This window comes from Cryptomeria japonica, chromosome 10 (genome assembly GCF_030272615.1).
Source record: "Cryptomeria japonica chromosome 10, Sugi_1.0, whole genome shotgun sequence".
Classification (NCBI taxonomy): Eukaryota; Viridiplantae; Streptophyta; class Pinopsida; order Cupressales; family Cupressaceae; genus Cryptomeria; species Cryptomeria japonica.
In genome coordinates, this window is record NC_081414.1 from 392,476,536 (window position 1) to 392,493,781 (window position 17,246).

The window sequence follows — 17,246 nt, forward strand, 5'->3', positions numbered from 1 at the left end:
CAGAAGATGAAGATTCCATTTCTAAAGATAAATACCTCTTACTTGAAATCTTTGAATGCTTGAAGAACACCTTGCTGCTTCGCCTTTAGGATGCCTTTGCTCAATTTTGCGCTCTCCAAATGCTTGGATGCTTGGTGGTTTGAAATGAGGGTTTTTCGGTGCTTTATAATAAAAAATCCTTCATCAACCGCATTAAATGCTTGCTGGTTAAGTGCATTCTTAACATATCTGTCGGTAAAGAAGAAATGTGTCTTCTTACCATCAACCGAGGGTAAAATGCATGATTGTCAACTTGTTGCCATACCCTCTAAGGATTATTCCTTAGTTAGATGAATAATCTCCTACCGGTGGAGTATTACTCTGTTCTACCGGTGCAGAGACAAATTCATCAACTCTCTAATCTCTCTTCTTAATCCATTGTTTTGAAAATTCTTGTTTTATTTCGTTTACTTTTTCCTTTCCTTTCTCATTAGATACTTTGTTGTTTTCTGGTATAGTCTTGCTTCTACAAAATTTTGCAATATGCCCAATCTTGTTACATGCATAACAAGTTACATTATTCCTCTGAATATCTTTTCCATATCCTTGACCGGTTTGTGTTCTGCATTGATTAGATAAATGTCCAAATCTACCACAAACATAGCATTTCACATTCATTCTGCAATTTTCTGAGTTATGACCAACTTTATTGCATTTGGAACATTGACTGGTGGGTAAATTTGTATTCTGATTATTTCTAAATCTGCACTGATTTGCTCTATGACCAAATTTGTTGCAATTGAAACATTTCCCACTAATTTATAAGCATTAGGTTGTCTTACCGATTTACTGTGATCTTTATTATTTGTAGTCTCGAAACTTTCTCCATGTTCAAATCCGAGTCCAATTGTATCTCCATCAGGTTTTTGTCTTTTCAGCATGTCATCAAGTCTTTCTGAACTTTTCTTAAATTTGTCTTTGTGTTCATTTGTAGTGATCAACTCATTTTCTAGAATGCCAATTTGTCTCCTAAGATCCTCTTTATCATTTTGCATGTGAATTAGATATGTTTTTAGCATATCATTCTCATGACAAAGTCTCAGATTTTCATTTGCTCCATTATTAAGTCTCCTAGTCAATTCTTCTTCATTCTTCTTCCTGTCTTCAATATCCTTACATAGCCTCATGGTTAAATCTTGCATTTCATTCCTCATATTATTGTTCTCTTGTCTCAACTTCTCTGCAATATCTCTAAGAGTTTCCTTTTCATCATCATGTTTCTGCATTTTCTCATTAAGTTCTTTCCTCTTGTTTTGTGCTATAACCAGGTTCTCCTGAATTCCTTAGCAGTCCTCAGATCATCTTCAAGTTTGATATTCTTCAATTTTTCTGCATCAAAATCTTCAAGAGCTCCTTCCAACTATTTTCTCAAATTCTCCATCAGTACTAGTTTCAGAGTCTTCCTCAAACTATTAGGCTTTTGCAAATAGAGGACCAAGCTTTGATACCAATTGTTAGATGCAATGGCAGTCCCAATGACACTGAGAGGGGGGGGGGGGGGTAAATCAATGTCTAACCGGTTTATGGAATATTTGAACTTATTTACAACTTTGTAACTTAAATTAATGTACCGATAAACAAACAATAGTGTAGTAAAGAGAAATAATAGAGATAGTATAAATGTACACCATAACACAAGATGTTTTGGTGAGGAAACCCAGTAAGGGAAAAACCTCGGTGGGATTTGTGACCCACAATATTTACTCACTGGCCAATATGAATAAATATTACTTACAATAGGGGCCTGCACATGCAGGAAGGCAAACAACCTAGAGATCACTGCTCGATAGAAGAGTCTCATTGACTACAAAATGGATAATTAAATCCAATACAATGTACTGCTCAAAATAGTATCTACAATGCTTGATTCAATACCGGTTTAAGCTCTGGTAGAAACCTTAACCAAAAACTTGCCGATGAATGATATTCACTCACATAACCTATCTGCCTTATTACAAAATCTTTTCACTATCTTCTACATAATACCATTACATAATTTCCTCTCCGTGCTATATAAAAAATGACCTATAAAATATCATACATATATGAATCTTTACAATGCATCATGTCGACTTACAAATAATTAATTACATTTACAATACAATTCATATAAACATAACTTGTCTGATGTCGGCCTGAGTGTCGATATACTTCATTGCTGGTATAAACTAGATGCCGGTGAATGTGTCTGCCAGTGTATGATGTCTATGTTATCAGTGAACCTGTACAACCTGTTATTGGTTGGTTGCCATCAATGATAACATCAACCATTCTCATAGAGTGTAGAATGCCAACACTCTAGACTTCACAAACTTGAGTTGATTCAGGAACGTCGCCAAAATGCAATAGATCATTTGAAGGCATATAAACGGAGAATGGTGAGAAGTTATAATCACAGAGTCAAGCCACACATTTTTCAGATTGGAGATATAGTTCTAAGGGAGAATCTGAGAAATTAGAAAGACCAAGAAAAGAAGGGAAATTTGAACCAAATTGGTTAGGTCCTTTTGTCATAGTAGCAGCATATGGCTCAGGAGCATACAAGTTATTTACCCCTGAAGGTGATTGGTTTGATGAGCCCATCAATTCCATCCATTTCAAGAAGTTCTATGCTTGAGATATAAAGTCCTGAAGAAATCAGTAAAAATTAGAAAAGCAGATAATCCCTAAAAAGCATAAAACAACGAAAACAGAAGAAAAAAAACCAAATATGAAAAAAATGCAATAAATTTAGATAGTGAAAACTTGGTAAACAGGCGCTATCTAAAAGTGAGTTCTTTTGTCTATGAGATCGCTTTGTGCACCTATTCACTTCATCCTATTTGCATCTATTGCTTCCATCTATCCTAGCTCATCCATTTCATCTTTCATCTCGATTACTTTGAACCATTTAGCAGGAAATATGTAATTTACCAACAATTATCAATCTTTGACATACTTATCGTAGTCACTGTCTTGGATTTTATCAGAGTCAATCATATCTGCATTATATCCCACCATGGTTTGGATCTTGATCAATCCATACATCCATAATAAAGTTTGTTTCCACTAGGGGCAAAATCCTAAATCCTTTTGCTAAGGTGATCTTTTAAATATTTGAAAATCCCAAACATTCGAAAAAATTAGAAAAACCAAAAATACCTAGGATTTTGAAAGAGATAACGAGCAACGAGGCAATGAAGGTCAAGGCATTTTGTAAAAACTGAATCGTGAAACTCAGAAAATGAAGAAACTAGCAAGTAGTAAAGGATTATCAATGATCATTCATCAAGATGATTATATCAGTTAAATGACAATGAGAACATGTGAATGACATACAAGATTCAATATTTATATCTTGATTTTTTGCTAATCATGTACTCTATGCAACTCAAGGATGTCCATGACTAGAGAAGCTATGATGGGGCATGATTATTTTTCTTTGTTTTCTATCTGTGGTTTATCTCTTATTAAGGTATGTACTTGTCTAAGGATATGATCAACAAAAGATCAAGGAGGACGTTTTGGCTCATACATGAAAGGGGATAATCCTTGTCCATTCTTTAAGAAATACTCAGGTCAACTTGATTCATTATATGAAGTTGCTTGTATAAACTTGCTATATCGAAATCCATGTAAGAAATACTTAGGTCAACTTGAATCATTATGTCAAGTTGCTTGTATTTTATTACAACATGTTAAAGCTCAGTGATGAAATCAAGCACTGTTATAAGACAACATATGAAGAATGGAAGTATCATTTTAGCTAGATCATTTAGATTAATTATCATTTGCATTCATTGTCAGTTGCATTATAAGCATTTCATTCCATTCAGAGATCAACAATTATAAATAAAGATTGAGTATACATGGACAAACCAAAACAATTTGCATTTAGGTTCATTCATTTCATTTAGTTGTATTCAATCATTGCATTAGTTTGCATTCCATTAAGTGCATTTCATTAATCATGTAGTATATCATCATTTTTATTTGCATTAGGTTCATTATCAGTTTTAGCTCATTTTTGTCCATTAAAGTCATTTAGTTGCATATTTGCACTTAGATTCATTCATCATAATCATAAGCATTAAATATAAACATCCATAAGTTGCATTTCTTAATCATCATTTGCATTTAAAATCGTCAAAAATAAAAAACATTTCATGTAGAGCATTTGCACTTAAAATCATACAAAATAAAAAAATCAACATTCATTTGCATTCCCATATAGATCATTGCATTTACATCATTTAAGTAAAGCATATCATTTAAGTTAGTAACCATTAAAGTGCATTCATGATCAATTGCATTTTCATTTCATCATCATTGCATCATATAAAACATCATCATCATAAAATAAAGGAAAAAGATCATCATAACATCATCCATCTAATCACTACATATATGAATCATGAAGCATATAGATCATCATCATCAAAGTAACTTGCATAATAAATCATGGATCATCAACATCATATAGGGTCCATGTCTTCATATCATCATAAAATAATAAACAGTCCAAGTATACAATGATATCAAAGAAATAATCAATAAAATACAATGTCCCATGATACAAATCAATGTCACATATCATTATGTCAACTAGGACGAAGAGAACCACTCTTTTCAGATGTTGTAGGCCTCGCTGATCCTCCTTCTCCCCCTAGATGAATCAATACATCTAGATCCTCTTGCAACATGATATCAATAAAATGTTTGTTCTTGATCCAATCAATTGCTTTGATCAATCAATCAGCTATCCTATCCTCTCACTTGAGATTTCTATCAATCTCTTTGACCACATATTAGTGACACTCATTCATCATGAGGTTACACATCTATTCTATCCAATCTTGAGTTTACATCATTCATGTTCATCAATCATGAAGTCAATCAAACTCTATCCTATCAGATAATCAAAGCTTTGAGTTTATATCATTGACCCTCATCGATCATGAGTGATGCAGAGCCCTTCTCAAACCTAAGGATGGGTCCAAAAGGATTGGTTTAGACCCTTCAAAAGATAGCAAGGATCCTACAAAAAAGGACTCTACACCCTAAGGGTTTGAACTACTCTCAACTCCTCAAGCCTAGCACCTACTCAACATGAGTAAATAGCTTCAACATCTCCAATACACCTCTCCATGAATCTTGCTCTTGGGGGCCTTGGATTTGGTCAATTCATGACACCTAGGAACTATTCCAAACATTGGTTTTAGGCTTTGGCACCAATGCCCTATACTTCCTTTGGAAACCCACCCCCTTGGCTAGTAGCCCTCTTTGAAGGGTATTTTGACCTTAACTCTAAAATATTGAACACAACCTAGCAAAATATTTACCATTCCAGATACCCTTTATGAAGCTACACTTATCCCCAAAAGGGATTGGCAAGATCTACAATCTAAGGGTCTAAACCCATTTGAAGCCTAGAGGCCTAATTAAGGCTATTAGGCCTAATTTACAAAGAAACTCTAATTTATATATTATCAACCACAAAACCAACTTCATGGGAATGTGGGGAATCATAAATAATCTCTAATCTAGGGTTGCATGCCTGGAATCCACCACTAAGAGATTTTAGGATGAATGTCCTAATTTTGTCCAAGGTAGTCACATGGAGATGCCTACCTAGATTTGCATCATACTCTTCACAACAAAGTCTCCCCTGCAAAAACCCATGAAAAAATTAAATTAAACTGACCAATCTTTCATTCCACCAAAGGAAAGAACTTCTAGATGGGGGAGATGCAAGATATGGCTATGTTTTGTCAAAACCCTAGCCAAACCCTTGCTTTCGGGGTTACAGTCAGTAGAACAAGGGGTTCTCACTGCTCATAGAATATAAAGACCACAAAACCAATGCCAAAACAAAGATGACTCAATCCTCTAACTGATTCATGAACAAATTTTTCAGAATCAATCCATACAATGACGTACAATCACAACAAGTTAAGAATTTCAGGGAAAAACTCAGTTTTCTGTCTTATTATGCTTTCAAATTTTAATCACCAACTACCCCAACCTTGGGAATCATGTTCAAAAGGTATATAGACCTTCTCCAAATGGTTTCCAACCTAATTGTGAAGAGTTTGGAGCCGTTGAGAGGCTTACATCAATTGAAAGTCAAAATGTTGCACGTTTGCTTGCAAAAGTTGCATTTGTTACAAAAGTTGTCAACCAAAACAAGTTTTGGATCCACACAAGGTCAAGTGTCTTATCAAGGCCAAAATGACCTGTCATTTCTCGACAATTCTTCTCCCTAATAATATTCAGTATCATTGAACACTTAGGTATACATAACTGTCCACCCTTGAATAGCAATCCCTCTTGGATCAAAAACTCAGAAAATTCAACATGATACCTCTCACCAAAAGACTCACATACCTTGTAGATCTCTCCAAAATCTTCATCAGCATCATACATATTCTTCAAGGAGTCAATCCCAACACTTTCCATCTTAATTTGGTTGATGGTTAAGACTCTCCTACTTAAGGCATCTACAACTTTGTTCTTGACCCCTTTTTTGTGCTTGAGGTTGAAGGCGAAGGCTTGTAGGGTCTCTACCCACTTGATGTGCCTGTGATTAAACTTTTCTTGTCTATTTATGAAACTTGGAGCCTGATTGTCAGTGAAAACTATGAACTTCTTCGGTAATAAGTAGTGCCTCCACTTATTCAATGACTGGACTAAAGCATACATCTCCAAATCATAGGATGAATATCTCCTCTTGGAATCATTTAGTTTTTCACTCCTGACTGATTACTATCCCAATTACCATGTGGCTTGCATCACATTCCACCTAAAATATATTGTTGAAGTCTAGTAGGGAAAGGACTGGTTGTTCTGCAACTTTCTTTTTCAAGGTCTCAAATGAGTCATCTGCCTCCTTGGTCCAATTGAACCTACACTTTTGTCCTCCTTTTATGGTGTCAAGCATTGGTGCACAAACATGACTAAATCCCCTTATAAACTTCCTATAAAAGGTTGCTAAGCCATGGAAAATTGGACATCATTCATGGTTTTAGGTGTTGGCTAAGAGAGAATAGCACTTACCTTCTCCTGGTCCATTTTCAAGTCACCTAGTGAGATTACAAAGCCCAAGTAAATGACCTCCTCCTACATGAACAAACACTTATCCAAGTTTATCATTAGCTTCTCTTCATGTAACCTTTTGAGGACCATATCTACATGTTTGAGGTGCTCTTACCTTGTGTGGATAAAGATAAAGATATCATCTTGGTACACTATTACAAACTTGCCTATAAACTCCACCAAGACCTCATTCATCAACCTCATAAAGGTACTAGGGGCATTGGACAACCCAAATGGAATGACTTTCTACTCACACAACCCCTCATTGGTCTTAAAAGTTGTTTTCCACTCATCCCCTGGCCTTATTCTAATCTGATGGTATCTACTTTTTAGATCCATTTTTGTGAAATATTTGGCACCCCCCAAGCAATCAAGTTGTAAAGCGGAAAAATCGAACCCTAGTTGTTCTCCCCTCCCCAACTCCAAGGAGAGAGAAGGGAGGTCACTAGGGTTGATGGTTTTCACTTAGGAGGGACTTTACATTCAAAAGAGGGGTTGAAACCCATAAGATCCAATCCCACACAATGCAAGATTGGATTCTAAATGAGTTTCAAGGGTTGTGACATCAAGGATACCCTCTTTTGTAAAGAATGTCGATAGAAAGATTGAATTAGGAATGCATGTAAAGTAAGAAAGATTCACTTATAAACAAAGATAGGGATATGGGATGAAGCTGCAGACCTGGAATTAGCAGTAAAATGTTGAGATGATGCTGTTCTGCAAATTTGAGCGAAAGTCGACGGGACGATGGCACCCGGCGTGCACACTGTCCTCCGAAAAATCCACGAAACGAAGGTGGATCTGTTCGTCTCTGCACAAGGATTCCAGGTCTTCAATTACAGCCAAGTACCTGCAACCTACACACAGAAAAGAGAGGATGATTGGGGGGTTAGGGATTAGGGGTTTGCCTTTAGGTCAAACCCCGGTTTTGGAATTAACCAAGAAATGAGAATGCTGTAAGTGTAAATGTTTGTAATGTAAACAAGTACTGATACCTTGTTGTAAGAATGTTTGTATTCTTACATGCGAAGGTGTAATGTATGTAGTGTGTTGTATGTTGTATGTGATCTCCTCTTCAATGGTTGAATCCTTGTCTTGAATGCAACACCTAGCCTTGAATGGAGACTTAGAATGCTCAATTGCTTGAAGGAATGCTTGAATGCTTGAATGTTTGAATGTTTGAATATCGCTTCCGTGTCTTTGCACACATATGTCCTCCTCCTTTTTGAGAGGGGAAATGTAGTTTATATACTTGTCAATTAGGGTTGATAGACTGATTTTTCCGACCTTGGGCCGACCAGGAAACATTATTTCCCAATTTGCAAACTTAAAGACCCGATGCCCAAAAGAGACCGGGCCCAAAATAGGGCCAGGGACCAGGGCGCTGGGTGCCATGGTCCCACCTCCCGGGACAGCAGGGTGCAAGGAGGGATCATGCCAAGGTGCAGAAAAATGCAGTTTTTGATGTCACAAGAAGGTTTCAGGGTCTCCATTCAGGTTCAACGTTGCGCCGCCATCGTGAAGACCCAAATGCAGTCTAAATTGCAAGTGTCACAAATTTAGGACGCTACATTTAGCCCCCACTTTAGCGGGAGTATAAGCGTACGCTCATACTTCCGGTAAAGTACAAGGAAACAACATTGAAAAACTTTCACCACGTCAAGGAGGAAAGATACACCAAGCCCCCAGTGGACTAAGGATCTTACGACTTCGATTGACAAAGTAAAAGGGAAGATCACGAGGGAGAACCATGACTGTCAGTAGTAAGGTTCCCTCACTATGAGTCATGCAAGAAAGATATCAAAAATTTTCAAGGCAAAGCTAAATTTGTCAAGAAATTTTCAAGTATCTTGAAAAGATATGAACGGGATGTATGCCCCCCTACGTTAAAGCGATCGCACACGCCTCACCGGGGGTGATTGCTTTAAGGTAGTGATACATATAAGAAATGAGAAAGGAAAGGAGCACGTTATCACAAGGATTTAGCCCCCCCCAAGTATGAGATAAACCCAAGGATAATAGACACAAAACACAAAGCACAAGGTGACTTCACTTTCCTCAGGGTCAGTATGCTGTATGCATAATTGTTCTTCATTCCCCAATCAAGGAAGGTCACCTAGAAGAAGGGAACACATGTGTCTTTTGAGTCAACATGAGAGAGACCAAGAGATCTCAATGATTTGCATCGTCCTCAAGTAGACAACACTAAGGACAACAAATAGAAGAATGAGAGTAACACATAGAAGAAGTAACAAAAGAGATCAAGAGAGGAGGAGAGAGTCTGCTATGCTAATGAACTAGTCTAGCATGTCATCTACCCCCCGATCTTGCTGATCAATATTTCGGGAAGGCAGGAAACACGCTAGAGGTGGAACATCCAACACAGCAGATGGAGCTATCACAAGATCCAAACAAGGGCTATGTTCATGTTCCGAGCCACATTGTTCTTGTCTAGGAGCTAGGATAAGTACTTTAGAAAATTTGTTAGATAAATGGTTATCAACATCAACATATTCATATTCACTATCAGAATGAAGAGGAGTAACATTTTCATCATGAATAACATTTTCATCTATATCATCATCAAGATTTATAAAAATAGGATCTTTAACTCGCACAGGATCAAGACCATCATGCATCTTATGTTTAGGAGATTTTGGCTCAATTTTTGGCTGAGGAGAAAATGGAATAATACTGGCTGAAGGTATTTTTGGGGATTGCAAAGTTTGAGAAGCAGCTGCCTGAGCTCTAAGACGACGCTTTCATCGGCGTTCACGTGCAGAACGATTTCATCTAGTCTTAGTAGGAAGTTGAGAAGATTGAGGAGGAGGAATGTTCTCATCCTTAGCACTTGGGTGTTTAGGTTGTGGTCTCTTAGGTTGAACAATAGGAGAAGAGGAAGGTCTCTTCTCTCCATAAGAGGAAGGAGGAGGAACTGCTCCATATAAAGGAGGAATATTTGGTTTAGGAAGGAGACCAAGTCCATCATGACGAGGAGGTATAGGTCTACTTTTAGGAAGTTTATTAGATATAGGCATAGTCACATCCATAGGGATGGGTTTGGAATCTTCTTGAGGAAAGACATTAGTTTTATCTTTCAAAGGAAGAACTTCCTTCTCAAGAACGATAGGAATGTCAAGTTTGGGTGTTCTAGGTTCACTTAGAGATAGGATCATATCTTTTTTCCACTTTTGATAAGATTTAAAAAGATGATCACTTCGCGGTGGAAGAGATTGGAATTGTTTAGGCCAAAAGTAATCAATAGGAACGCTAGAAGTTCTTTCAGCTGGTTTAAAGAGACTATGATTGATAGTAACAATTTCACCATTATGGGGAAATTTCAAGCACTTGTGAATAGGAGAAGCAATAGCTTTCATGGAAGATAGCCAAGGATAGCCTAGCTTCACACGAAATTGTTCGGACGATGGAATAATAGAAAAGTCCACATCAAGGGATTTGTTATGGACCTCAATAGGTAATGTAATAGAACCAATAGCAGGAGAAGAAAATGCATCAAATAATTTCACAACCACATTTGTTTCATCATAGATCACTTGATTTAATTGCAAAGTAAAAAGAAATTCTTCAGTAATGACATTAACCATACAAGAAGGATCAATAAGCACTCCACGACAAGGTGTATTCTTGACATTTGCAACTATATATAAAGGACCATCAGGTGCCCTGATAGTTTCACTGGAATCAAATGTGATGGAAGGTTCTTTAGGGATTTTCTGCTGTTCCACAAAGTTAATCACATTCGGAGTCATAGACACGAGATCATCAGGTGAGACAGAGGAATCATTTGTATCAATCACATTAGAGGTATGAGAAGGTAATGGATCGGTAAAAATCTTAAGATTTTGGTTAGGAGGAGCTACAGATGTGTTGCCTTTATCATTCACACCAGAAACAGAGATAGTATTATTATCAATCAGATCTTGAATTTTACCCTTTAAAGCAAAACATTTTTCAGTATCATGCCCAGGTTGACGATGAAATTGACAAAAAGATTTGTTATCAAAATAGGGTGAATTAATTTTTGTAGGATCTATTTGCCTTATAGGAGGAAGAGTAAGCACATTTTGTTCCAATAACTTATTCATAATACTATGCAATGATTCATTCAAAGGAGTAAACTTTCTTTCTTTCTTGAAAAACTTAGAAATAGGAGGCACACCTGATGCTGCATTCACATTGTTGTTGATGATGTTTTCATTGAATATAATTGACTCTCTGTTCAGTTTAAACTTCCCAAATGGTTGTTGACTACTATCACCCTTATCACTCAGAGCCATAGGATTTGCTTGTTCCATTTGACTCACAGTCAGTTGATAATTGTGAAGAGTTGCACACAACTGTTGGAAAGAAGTAAACTCAGAAAATAGAAGTTTTTCTCTAATATCTTTTTGTAAATTAGAAATAAAGATTCTTTGAATATCATTGTCAGGTACTGGAAAGGAAATTTGAGCATACAAATGCTTATATCTACCAATGAAATCAGTCACTCTTTCTTTAACACCTTGTTTACAATGCATTAAATCAATCAAAGTAACTTTAGGACTTATATTGTTTTGAAATTGTTGAATAAAAGCATTTGCAAGTTGTTCAAAAGAAGTAATAGAATAAGAAGGCAATGAGCAATACCATTGTAAGGCTTTATCTCTTAATGTTCTAGTAAACAGTTTTGCAAGCAACCTTTGGTCATAAGCAAAATCAGTACATATTGTTTGAAAGGTCTTAACATGTGTTAGAGGGTCACCCTTACCATTATAAAGCTCCAAATGCGGAATTTTGACATGTTTAGGGGGGATAGCTCGAACAATGTCAAGAGAAAGTGGGCTCGCAACATCAAATGTGGGCACACTAAACTTAGATTGATTCATAGAGGCAATTTGTTGCTGTAGAGAAGAGACAGTTTGTGCAAGATTGTTAATGGTCGCTTTAGTCGAAGAATTCATATTAGACATGTTAGATTGTGATGGAGGTATTATGTTATTGAAAGAAGGTATTGATTGAGAGTAAGGTGGTGGGACACTATGATAGTTAGTCATAGGAGATGATTGGAAAGGAGGAACATTACAAGGAGGTATGGAATGGTTAAATAAATTGCCCCCTTGCGCCATGTTCATTTGTGGAGATATAATAGGAACACTCATTGAAGGAATGAATGAAGAAGTCGGATTGAATGAAGGAAGAGGGTTGATTGAAGAAGAGGGATTGCCCCCATGACTAGTGATCATAGGAGGAATGTCTTGTATTCAAGTAGTCATTATGTTTGATGTAAAAGTAGGTATACTAGCAATAGGAGTTGTCAAAGGGGTAGAATGATTAACTTGAGTAGGAGGTTGTGTATAACCTAAAGTTTCGGCACAACTCTTCATAGGCATCACATTTGAATCCACAATGTGTGCAATACCACGCAAAATATCAATTCCATTCTTATCATTTTGAACCATACGTTTTAGACCCTCAATTAAGGGAAGAGCTTGACTATCGGGGTATTCTTGAGACATCCATTTTCGAAAATCATCAAATTGGTTATCCAATTTTGAAAGTTGTTCTACAGAAACCTCATGGAGAGCTTCTTCATCATTAAGAGGATTAGAGGAATTACCCATTTCCTCGCTAAAAAGGCCATTCAAATTAGGTTCCATCTCCTCAGTAATTACACCTTGGAAGGACTTAATTCTAAGGCTTCGTCTAACGGGAATAGTGTAAGTAGGGCTTATTGTTGTAAAACTCATGCACTAAAGAGAGAGAGAAGATTTTGAATTTTAGAGGTAGCAAACTTCAATAAAATCAACCAATCTCCTAGATTTAAGCTGTTAAATGCAATCAGGACAATCTCCCAAAATTTCGAAAAAAATGTCCGGGACCGTGGCGAACGGAGTGCACACGGTCCTCGCAACTTTTTTCGAAATTTTCAGGGATGAAAGTTATGATGATTTTAAAGCTAATTTGAAAAAATTGAGTGATTTTACGATCTGTAGATAGGCCAAATTAAAGTTGCGATCTCAAAATTGAACCCTACCAAGATTGTTGAAAAATGTAAAATTTGAATTTTGAAAAAGAAGGGGAAACTGAAATTTGAATTTTATGATTTTAGAGGGAATACTAACAGCAATGCCAGTTTTGAAATTTAAAAGTTGACTCAATTTCATGCAAAATTCAATTTTGAAAGTGGAAATCAAGATTGTTGCAATTAAACACTTAATTTCAAAAGTCACAAACTGCAGCAATTTGAATAAAGCACTGAAACTTTCAATGAATGCTAACACATTTTTCAGATTTAGTACAGTAAGGAACACAATTTTGATATGAATTTTAATTTCAACAATTTTTGAATGATTAGAAGCCTCAATCCAAGCGATCACTAGACCAACTTTAAATTTAATTTTGAAAGTGTTAAAATTGATAAAATCAGCCAAAATTCTGGATTTTAGCAGAAAAATACAGTAAGATCTAGCTCCTGAAATTTCGGAAAAAATGTCGGGGACGATGGCGCTCGGGGTGCACATGGTCCTCGCAACTTTTTTTCAAATTTTCAGGGATGAGAGATATTGTGATTTTATTGCGGAATCCAAAGTTACAGCCGATTTGGAGGTGTTTTGATTAGTGAAATTATCAGTCAAAGGTTGAATCAAGAAGGTTTTAAAAATTAGGGTTTTGACATTTAACCACTTAATTTTCAGAATTAAAGCACAAATATGAATTGATAATTTGCAATAGAAGGGTAGGTCTGAAACAAGCATTAACAATTAAACATTCCACAAGTTTAATTACTAAAAAGAAAATTTTAAGGTTTTTATGCGATTAGCCTCTAAAATTTGCAAAAGATCAAACATGGAAATGTAATTAAGGGAGCAAATTTTTCAGATCTAACCATGAATAATCAGAATGAGGATGTTCACATCGGGTTCACCAAAATGTAAAGCGGAAAAATCGAACCCTAGTTGTTCTCCCCTCCCCAACTCCAAGGAGAGAGAAGGGAGGTCACTAGGGTTGATGGTTTTCACTTAGGAGGGACTTTACATTCAAAAGAGGGGTTGAAACCCATAAGATCCAATCCCACACAATGCAGGATTGGATTCTAAATGAGTTTCAAGGGTTGTGACATCAAGGATACCCTCTTTTGTAAAGAATGTCGATAGAAAGATTGAATTAGGAATGCATGTAAAGTAAGAAAGATTCGCTTATAAACAAAGATAGGGATACGAGATGAAGCTGCAGACCTGGAATTAGTAGTAAAATGTTGAGATGATGCAAATTTGAGCGAAAGTCGACGGGACGATGGCGCCCGACGTGCACACTGTCCTCCGAAAAATCCACGAAACGAAGGTGGATCTGTTCGTCTCTGCACAAGGATTCCAGATCTTCAATTACAGCATCGTACCTACAACCTACACACAGAAAAGAGAGGACGATTGGGGGGTTAGGGATTAGGGGTTTGCCTTTAGGTCAAACCCCGATTTTGGAATTAACCAAGAAATGAGAATGCTGTAAGTGTAAATGTTTGTAATGTAAACAAGTACTAATACCTTGTTGTAAGAATGTTTGTATTCTTACATGCGAAGGTGTAATGTATGTAGTGTGTTGTATGTTGTATGTGATCTCCTCTTCAATGGTTGAATCCTTGTCTTGAATGCAACACCTAGCCTTGAATGGAGACTTAGAATGCTCAATTGCTTGAAGGAATGCTTGAATGCTTGAATGTTTGAATGTTTGAATATCGCTTCCGCGTCTTTGCACACATATGTCCTCCTCCTTTTTGAGAGGGGAAATGTAGTTTATATACTTGTCAATTAGGGTTGATAGACTGATTTTTCTGACCTTGGGCCGACCAGGAAACATTATTTCCCAATTTGCAAACTTAAAGACCCGATGCCCAAAAGAGACCGGGCCCAAAATAGGGCCAGGGACCAGGGCGCTGGGCGCCATGGTCCCACCTCCCGGGACAGTAGGGTGCAAGGAGGGATCATGCCAAGGTGCAGAAAAATGTAGTTTTTGATGTCACAAGCAGGTTTCGGGGTCTCCATTCAGGTTCAACATTGCGCCGCCATCGTGAAGACCCAAATGCAGTCAAAATTGCAAGTGTCACAATTTTAGGACGCTACACAAGTAAATCCTCTATCCTAGGGATTAGAAACCTATACCTTATGGTTATCTTGCTGATGGCCCTTGAGTCTGTGCAAAGCCTCCAAGTACCTTCTTTCTTGGGTGGAAGGACAATAGGTACTGCATATGGGCTTAGACTTTTTCCAATTAGCTCTGATTCTAGCAACTCCTCAATTTGCCTTGTCATCTCTGCATTCTGGTCTGGAGTAAGCTTGTATGCTGATTTATTTAGTAGGGTATATCCAGGGACCAAATCGATGCAATGACTTATGTCTCTTACCGGTGGCAGGGACCTTGGCATTCGATCTGAGATGATTCCTTTGTACTTGTCAAGTAGCTGTTTGACTGTAGAGTTTATGTGCCTATGTCCTTCTTCTTTCCTATCTGCAAACTGCTTCTTCTTTGTCACCTTGGAACTAGGAATGAGGGCATAGCAAACTGCATCTCTTTCTGCAATCTCCTTCATGAACTTCTTTCCTTCTACCAACAACACTTTGGCATCCTTCTCCTTTGGTTCCATCTCATTCTCCATCAGAGGTAAAAGTTCTATCACCTTACCATCTTTGGTGGTTGAATAGGTGTTTCTAACCCCATCATGATGAGCCTTCAAATCAAACTGCCATGGTCTCCCAAACAAGAGATGACATGCATCCATCTTGGCTACATCAAATAGCAACCTATCCTTGTAGGATCTAATATGAAATTATACCCAAGCCTACTCTTCCACCACTGCTTGCTGACCTTGGGTGAGCCATGAGACCTTGTAGGGGTAAGGATGTGGCAACCTTCTCAACTTAAGCTTCTCTACCATTTCAAGTGACACAAACTTCTCAGTAGACCCGGAGTCTATCAAGACCTTGCATACCTTTCCTCCTGCCTTGCATGTAGTCTTGAAAAGATACTTTCTTTGTGGGAGCTCCTTACCATGAACCTTCATGGTGGTCACTGCTCTCCTCATCATCAGAGCCTCTCCTCTTTTAGGGTAGCAATAGCCATCAGGAGCATTGACACTTTGATAGGTGTTTGCACTTGCCACACTTTGGCAATCAAATTCCTGCACTAAGTTGCTCCTCCTTTCTCCCATGGAGCTTGTAGCCTTCTCTGGATACCTATTGGCCTTGTTCCCCTCTTGGTTGCAATTGTAAAATCTAGGAGGTCCTCTGCCTTGGGATATTCCTCTAAGGAATGATCTTCTGCCCCTAAAGTTCCCTCTTTGATTGTAGCCTCCTCCTTGGTTTTAACTGCTCTCTCCTCTGGTGCCTTCTTCACTAGACTCACCTTGGTATCCAAAACCATTTCCTTTACCTCTGAAAGGGCTTCTTCCCCCTCTTTGTTGTCTCCCTTTGCCTCTGCTATTTTGTTCTCGCCTTCTCTTTAACTTCTCCTCCACCTTAAGTTCCAACTGAAAACATTTTTGGATTGTCTCCGGGGTGTGGAGATTCAAATCTTCTTAGATGGAAAATCTCAGTCCATTGAGATATCTCGCCACATTTTCATCCTCAATCTCCTTTACCTTGGTCTTCACACACAAATTCATGAATTCCTCTGTGTAGGAACTCACATCCATCTCCTTCTGCTTCAAGTTCTATCTCCTCTTGTGCAATTGGACATTATAGTGCACTAGAACATAGGCTTCCTTCACCAAAGCCATCATCTTCTTCCAAGTAACAACTCTTCTCTTCCCCTCTTTCACCCTCTCATCTTGGATGAAAGTCCAACAAGTCAGTGTAGCCCCTTTCATTTTGGATTGGGCCATTTTCACTCTTTGGTGCTCTGGTATGTCTTCACTCTCAAATAAATTGTGCAAGGAGTCTATCCACTTCATCACTGTATCAGGTTCCATCTTACCTGCAAACACTGGTAGATCCAACTTCACATCCATTGTTCTCCTTTCCATGGACTTGAGGACACTCATCAGGGGTCTTTGGTCTGCAGGAACCTCTAGTTCTTCCTGCCTAGGGATTGCCTCTTCATCCCCTTCTTCAACTCCTCCAAGGTCTCTCTCTCCCCTCTCC